Source organism: Haemaphysalis longicornis, unplaced genomic scaffold (assembly GCF_048455015.1).
Source record: "Haemaphysalis longicornis isolate Haplotype H1 unplaced genomic scaffold, Haemaphysalis longicornis Haplotype H1 scaffold_13, whole genome shotgun sequence".
Taxonomy (NCBI): Eukaryota; Metazoa; Arthropoda; class Arachnida; order Ixodida; family Ixodidae; genus Haemaphysalis; species Haemaphysalis longicornis.
This window is the reverse complement of record NW_027526233.1, coordinates 30,261,925-30,270,031: the sequence shown is the minus strand read 5'-3', so window position 1 is coordinate 30,270,031 and position 8,107 is coordinate 30,261,925. Positions and strand designations below refer to the sequence as shown.

General features: G+C 52.6%; 1 pseudogene; it reads left to right on the top strand.

Annotated features, from left to right (window-relative positions):
• The first annotated feature begins 358 nt into the window (after nucleotides 1–358).
• On the top strand, nucleotides 359–7,308 carry LOC144163758 (uncharacterized; annotated as a pseudogene).
• The last annotated feature ends 799 nt before the right edge of the window (nucleotides 7,309–8,107 follow it).

Sequence of the window (8,107 nt, the reverse complement as noted above, 5' to 3'; positions counted from 1 at the left end):
CGCTACCATTCGTCGGAATTCAAACTTCAGGCAGCGAGAGCCCTGATTGGAGCTTTTCAAACTTCTCGGGGCCACAACGAACTTCCCGGGCTATAAAAGAAGCTCGGAGGCTCTCATCGTCGGCTTTTCCTCGGCGGCTTCTCTCCGGCACCAGTCTCTTCGGAAGCACCGAGTGAAAGGGTGCTGTCGCCTTTGTGCGAATGATGTAACGTTTGCTTACCCTGTAAATACTGTATATAAATGTTACTTCAACTCTTCGTCGGCTCGAGGACTTCGTCGCTCTGCTCTGCGCCGCGTCGATAGCGGACGGAGCAGGGCAACATCGCTACACCGGTGACTGCGCTCGGGTGGCCAGTCGCAACAGTGGATGGCAGCTGCGGGATCGACCGGCAACGGCTACTACCTGGTGTGGTAAGCGCTCGACGTTTTCTCTCAGTTCACCAGACTTCTCTAGCACAGGTTATAGTAGTTTAGAGAAGGGCTGCGTAAAGCACTGTGTATAGCTTTGATTGTTTCATGCCTAGAGAGTGTGTTGAAACCAGAGCTAGTGCCGAGAGGTAAACAAAGGAGCGTAGAGAATTACTTGCGCGTGCCTTACTAGTAGCTCGATAGTATAGGAGCGGCAAGGGAATTCTAACGCGGGTAAGCAGCAAGAGGCCAGTGCAAACGATGGAGGACCTTAAAGTGAAGGAACTCATCGAAATTTGCGAGGAGCTGAGCCTTGACTTAGGCCGTGCGAAACGGAAGCATGCGATCCTTGAGATCATGCGGAAGGAGAAAGTAACGGCTGAGGAAGTCAATGAGTCAAAGAGCGCCGTGAGCGCGAGGAAGTCAAAGAGCGCCGTGAGCGCGAGGAAGCCGAAAAGAAAGAGCTCCGCGAACGCGAGGAAGCCGAAAAGAAGGAGCGCCGTGAGCGCGAGGAGGCGGAAAGTCGGGAACGCAGGGAGGAAGCCGAAAGACGGGAACGCAGGGAGGAAGCCGAAAGACAGGAACGCAGGGAAGAAGCCGAAAGGCAGGAACGCAGGGAAGAAGCCGAAAGGCAGGAACGGGAAGCCGTAAGGCAGCTCGAGTTGAAGCGGTTAGAGTTCCGGCAGGGCTCGCCGGCGCCTAGCGTAGCTTCTCCAACGGCTCCTGCGAACGGTCCGAGAATTCGGGACCAACTGCCTCCGTTCGTTATTGGCGAGGACATGGCGAAGTACCTCGTTAAGTTTGAGCACGTTTGTGAGCGAAACGATATCGAACGGTCTCTGTGGGCGCAAAACTTGTTAGCCCTGCTTCCTGGAGAGGCATCGGACGTGATAACGTGCCTGTCGAAGGAGGCCTTCGAGAGCTACGACGAGGTCAAAGAGGCTCTTTTGAGGAAATACAGGTTGTCGCCTGAGGCTTTCCGACAGAGGTTTCGGTTCGCGAAAAAGGGCAATGAGTCGCATATAGACTTCGCATTTCGTCTGAAGGCTGACCTAATTGAGTGGCTCAAAGGCGAGGAAGCCTATGACGACCGCGACAAAGTGGTTGAGTGCATAGCGCTTGAGCAATTCTACCGCTGCGTCGAAGACGACGTCAGGTTGTGGCTGCAGGATAAGCTCCAAGAAGTAAAGCTTAACAAGGCAGCAGAGTTAGCTGAGGAGTACTACACCCGCCGAAAGTTGCATTATAAGGCGGTGCGCGTTGAAAAAGCGCACGGTAAGGACGCTTTTAGGAAGAAGCCTGAAGAAGGGAAACAGCTAGAGCGTCGCAGTTTTCGAAAAGACTCACCTCCTACGAAAGAAACTGTTGGGGAAGGCATAGATGAGTCTCGAAAATCGAACAGCGATGCTAAGCAGCGCGCGGATGCCGCCCGGGCATTTGAGTCGCGGAAGCAGATAACCTGCTACAACTGCAAAAAGGAAGGGCACATCGCGGCAAACTGTAAACAGAAGGTTGCATTCGCTACGATCCGAGAAACCGAAAAGAACATGCGGTTGCTCGAGCCCTACATGCAGGAGATAAACGTGAACGGCAAGAAGTGCAGAGCACTCAGAGACTCCGCAGCAACTATGGACGTAGTCCACCCGTCACTAGTTTCTCCAAACGACTGCACAGGAGAATGCGCGTGGATAAGGCAAGTTGCCGAGGAGCAGAGCGTTTGCTTGCCGATTGCGAGGGTCGTCATTGAAGGCGGTTTTGGTAAGCTAAACACCGAGGCGGCCGTGTCCGCAGCGCTCCCCGAGCATTTCCCTTATCTCTTCTCTAATAGCTCGGAGCAACTGCTCAAAGAACAGGGAAAATCGATCTTTACCAGTTTGGCGTGCATGGCACTCACGAGATCGCGGGCGCGGAAGCTCTCCCAGGAACTTGACACTACCCCAGCGAGCGAAACGGTAAAGGCGGGGGAGAAATGTAGCCCGAGCTGCGAGCCGACCGCACACTCTCGCGATAGGTTGGTTGAACCGCCAGCGGCCGAAGCGGATTGCGTCACCCCTTTCGGCGGAGAAGCCGAAGCGGCGCCGCCGTGTGAGGCGAACGATACGTTGTCCCCAGTCTCCGACAGCTGGCATGAGTTAATCAAGGTGGATCGAGCAACGTTCATTCGAGAACAGCAAAATGATAGCTCGATAAAAGCCTTGCTGGAGAATGTGAAACGGGGCGCAAAGAAGAAGAACGTTTCATTTCATGAGAAGTCCGGCTTGTGGTACCGCAGTTACACGGATGCCAAGGGTCAGAAGTACGAGCAGCTTTTGATCCCGGAAAAGTATCGCCGTCAGCTACTGGAACTCGCGCACGAAAACGCGTGGGCAGGGCACCTCGGTCTGAAAAAGACAAAAGCTCGACTTGCGCTAGAGTACTACTGGCCTAGATGCTGGAAAGACATCGAAGGCTTTGTGCGCTCTTGCGACACATGCCAAAGGGTCGGCAAGAGTACGGATAAGTGGAAGGCGCCTATAAAGTTGGTACCAGTCATAACTGAACCATTCCGTCGGCTGGTGATCGACATTGTTGGGCCTCTGCCCGAGTCCGAGAACGGCTGTAGGTACATTCTAACCGCCCTTTGTGTCGCGACAAAGTTCCCGGAAGCAGTGCCACTCAGAGAGCTCAATTCTCCTCAAGTGGTTGACGCGCTCCTTTCAATATTCGCTCGTGTCGGATTTCCTGCTGAAATTCAGTGCGATAACGGTAGCGTCTTCACTAGCTGCCTAACCTCGACTTTTTTTGAAAGGTGCGGGATCAAAGTGGTGCACAGCTCTATCTATCACCCGCAATCCAACCCAGTGGAGCGAATGCACTCAGTGTTAAAGCGAATACTGCGAGCCCTCTGCTTTGAGCGAAAACGTGATTGGGAAGCATGCGTACCTGCCGCTATGTTCGCTTTGAGGTCTGCTCCACACGAAAGTACGGGGTTTAGCCCTGCGGAGTTGGTGTACGGCCGGAGTCTCAGAACCCCGCTGCGAATGCTGCGCGAGTCTTGGGAAGGTTATAGTGAGGACCCAAACGTGGTGGAGTACGTTCTTAACCTACTGCAGAGGCTCGGGAAAAGTAAAGACCTTGTTGAGAGCCACATGAAGGCGGCACAAGCATTGTCGAAGGCGTACTACGACAAGTCGGCTAGGAAACGTACGTTCGAAGTGGGTAACCTTGTGATGCTGCTGCGCCCTTCGAAGAAAAATAAGCTAGAAGTTCATTGGGAGGGGCCAGCAAAAGTAGTGTCGAAGCTATCTGACACAAACTACGAAGTAAAGCTAGGCAAACGGCAGAACAAAATCTACCACAGCAATTTGATGAAACCCTACATTCAGCGTCATGCTGTGGTGAACATAGCTTTGAATGCCGAGGGTGAGGAAGGCGCAGATATTCTGACCTCTGCGGACCTGAAGGAAGGCACTTCGGATCTCCTGCGGGAGCAAGTGAGGTTAGAGCCCTCTCTAAGTGAAGCGCAAAAGAAGGACTTGGAGAAAATAATTTTCGAGTTTGAGGATGTTTTCTCTGATCGGCCCGGAAAGACTACGATAATCGAGCATGACATTGAGTTAACGCGGGACGAGCCGGTTCGTAGCAAGCCGTACCGATGTTCTCCCGTACAGAAACAGATTATGGCGGACGAGATCAAGCGCATGTGTGACCTTGGGGTCATTGTCCCGAGTGAGAGCGATTGCACCTCCCCTCTAATACTAGTTCAAGTACCTGGAAAGGACCCCAGGCCGTGCGTCGATTACCGGCGCCTCAACGCGATAACCCGAGACCAGACGTATCCGATTCCGAACCTCGAGGAGCGGGTGGAGACCGTATCCAAGGCGGATTACATTTCCACACTAGACCTCGTACGAGGCTATTGGCAAGTGCCCCTCTCTGAGCGTGCCAGCAGATACGCTGCGTTCGTTTCCCCGTTCGGAACATTCCGTCCCGTCATGTTGAGCTTCGGTCTCAAGAACGCGCCGTATTGCTTTTCGAAACTAATGGATCATGTGCTTCGCGGCCTGTCAGAGTACGCGCTCCCTTACCTCGATGATGTCGCCATCTTTTCGAACACATGGGAGGAGCATGTAGAGCACTTACGAGTCGTGCTGAGCAGGCTCAAAGAAGCCGGCCTAACAGTCAAACCGTCGAAATGTCACCTAGGTTGCGCCGAAGTGACGTACCTAGGACATGTAGTGGGGCGCGGCCGACGCAGACCGTCGGAAATCAAAGTAGCCGCGGTTCTAAACTATCGCCGACCAACGACTAAGTCCGAGATAAGGGCTTTTTTGGGTTTGGCTGGATATTACCAGCATTATGTGAGAGATTACTCCACACTGGCTAGTCCTTTAACTGACGCTCTCAGAAAGACTGAGCCAGTAAAGGTAGCATGGGACAGCAAGAAGGAGGACGCGTTTCAAACGCTCAAACGAGCGCTGAGCGAGGAGCCAGTCCTAATGGCCCCCGACTTTTCGAAGGGTTTCGTGATTCAGTGCGATGCGAGCGATCGTGGCATGGGAGCTATACTATGCCAAGAGGATGCGAATGGCCGGGAACGACCAGTTTTGTACTTAAGCCGCAAGCTAACTTGCAGGGAAGAGGCGTACAGTACATCCGAAAAGGAATGTGGCTGCGTCGTGTGGGCAGTACAGAAGCTGGCGTGCTATGTAGCCGGTTCCCAGTTTGTTGTGGAAACTGATCATTGCCCGCTAACCTGGCTAAATAACATGTCCTCTAAAAGCGGTCGTTTGCTAAGGTGGAGTATGATACTCCAGCAGCACAATCTTGTCGTTCGCTACAAGAAAGGAAAGTTGAACGCTAACGCAGACGCACTAAGCCGTGCGTTCTAAGTAAGGCTGCGTTCATCCTCCCCGTGTCTTTCATTTCGCCTCTTCGTGAGCAGCTTTTATCTTAGCAGGTAGATGGGAGCAAAATTATTGCCCTCATTTGCTGCCTCAGTTGATTATTTCCGCACTGCGTGATTTCAAGTAATCAACCTTAGTTATCATTTAATGTCGTGTGTTACGTTGACACTTAGTGTGAGTTCTTCTTTTAAGAGTTTTACGTCCCGCATGGGCCTCTTGGTGTAGAGGGTCAAAATTTGGGGATAGATACCTAGCTAGGAGAGTTTGTCACGCTTTAAAGTCTGGTGTTCTGACGGAGGACAAAGGGTGCTTGCTTGCGCTGGGTGTTGCCTGTTGTCGGTCGGTTCTTTGCAAGCTCCAGAACGATGAGCAACCGGTGCTGAGGACAGACCGAAGGAGCCGGACGAAACTGGTCGAGACACCTGGCAGCACGGCGAGGTACCGGTGATCCAGACCTGGCAGGCGGTACCCGTTCATGGAGAGGGACCTGGTGGAGTCGCCCTTTTCCTGGGGCACTGGAGGTGCACCTGGATGAGCCTGGCGAACGAGCGCGCCCAGCATCCGAGCCACGTGGAGGCAGCTCGTCTTCACGGCGCATTGTCTGGCGGCGGGGGTGCTGTTGTGCCAGAGCGCCTGGCCCAAAGGCGTTGCACGAGGCGACGCGCCGACAGCGAGGCTGAGTCACGCCTCTCCCTTTGTCGCTGCGGCGCGGCCGAATCCTGCATCTCGAAACGCTGCGGCGCGGCCGACTCCTGCATCTCGAAACTCTGCGGCGCGGCCGAATCCCTCAGCGGAGAACGACCCAAACAAGGGCATGTCGCTACGCCCGGAGGCGAGGTCACGGAGACGGCGGCGGCATCGCTCTCCCTTTCCCCATCGGCGGCGCAGCTGACTCACCGCTTCGCTACCATTCGTCGGAATTCAAACTTCAGGCAGCGAGAGCCCTGATTGGAGCTTTTCAAACTTCTCGGGGCCACAACGAACTTCCCGGGCTATAAAAGAAGCTCGGAGGCTCTCATCGTCGGCTTTTCCTCGGCGGCTTCTCTCCGGCACCAGTCTCTTCGGAAGCACCGAGTGAAAGGGTGCTGTCGCCTTTGTGCGAATGATGTAACGTTTGCTTACCCTGTAAATACTGTATATAAATGTTACTTCAACTCTTCGTCGGCTCGAGGACTTCGTCGCTCTGCTCTGCGCCGCGTCGATAGCGGACGGAGCAGGGCAACATCGCTACACCGGTGACTGCGCTCGGGTGGCCAGTCGCAACAGTGTCCGCTATGATGGTTCCTTCGCCAAACAGCACTCCGCGCATGCATGAGTTGTGCTCTCGGAGCTCGTAGAGGAGAGTAGAACACAATGGGGAAACGACGAGGCAGAAAAAAAGAGAAACAAATGGAATAAAGGAAAAGGACAGAGATAAAAAAAGAAAAAAAAAATGATTGATTTTAGGGTTTACACGCCGACGCAACGCAGCCGGCGGAACACGTGGAAAAAAATGCTTGAGGAAGCACAATCGGAAAGAAAGCCCGTGGGAATAGAGATAATAACGAATAAATTTAAAGTGATGACGAATCAACCTGCTCAAAGCGCCCTCTTTAGCATGTGTAACTTAATGCTAGAACACGTAGAATATCTATTACGGACAGGTGATCAGAGCTGACCCCAACCAAGAGAGAGAAATTCAGCTTCCGGAAAGCACTTAAGCACTTTCAGAAAGCACTTTTAAATGTTGAAAAGCAAGCTACTTTTACCACTTACAACGAAAACCTACAAGCAGTGCATACTGGCGGTAATGTCATACGGAGAGAAAACTTGCCGCCTTACTAAACAACTAGAAAGCAGACTTAGGTCAACTCACCCGGCCATGAAACGAATAATGATTGTAGTAACACCTAGGCACAGAAAGCGAGCATTCTGGATGAGGGCGCAACTTCGAGTAATGATATTATAGTTGAAATATAGAAACAACTCAGGGAAGGTTGCACTCACGCATTTTTGACTGTCGCAGGTGTTGTAGGTGGTCATCGACGGACACAAAGTTCAGGTTTAGTATCGATGTGGTGGCGTGTTTGACGCCGGCGGCATGGCATTTCAATGAACCTATGTCGAGCAACGGCAGAGTGAGCTCGCCGTTTTAGTCGACGTTTCCGTACGTCACTCTTCAAACCCGACTTATCGCCTCTAGCGGATGCATTGCAGGCCGAGCCTTACGAAGCACGGCCTCTTCCTCGGCTGTGGGAACTATCCGCGGCCGGGGCATGCCGGGTCAATAACCATGACAGCATCTACATTCAAACCGCGGCTCTTCATAAGGCACAGTGCTCATGCGCATGACGACAGGTCGACGAACGGACGAGGGGTCTACGCTATGACGTGCCTTTCTCCTTCCGAGCAAGGGTTGCCTCGGTACGATGCACGCCGGGGTTTCTTTGTGGCCAAGAGTGACAAATATCCCGAAATTTGTATGTGCCACCGATTTGTTAAATAGGGTGTGCTGTTAGAAGATATGAAGAGTCGACTCAAACGAGTAAGCAACCCCACCGAATCTACAGGGCACAGGTGACTAAGGGGGTGGCCGTCTGATGTGCGGCTTTCGCTGATAGAGCCGTAAGAATGAGTCGGAGCCTTGAACGAATCAGCGACAGACTTATATGAACAGGCACAACACTATACAAGCACGATGACATGTAACCTTAACAAGAGGTAACTTAGGACGAATACAAATGCGGGAAACAGTTCAAATACTTTTAAAATGTACAATAAGGAGATTTGACAAAGAACATCACGAGGAAGAATAGTTACTAAAAGAAAAACAG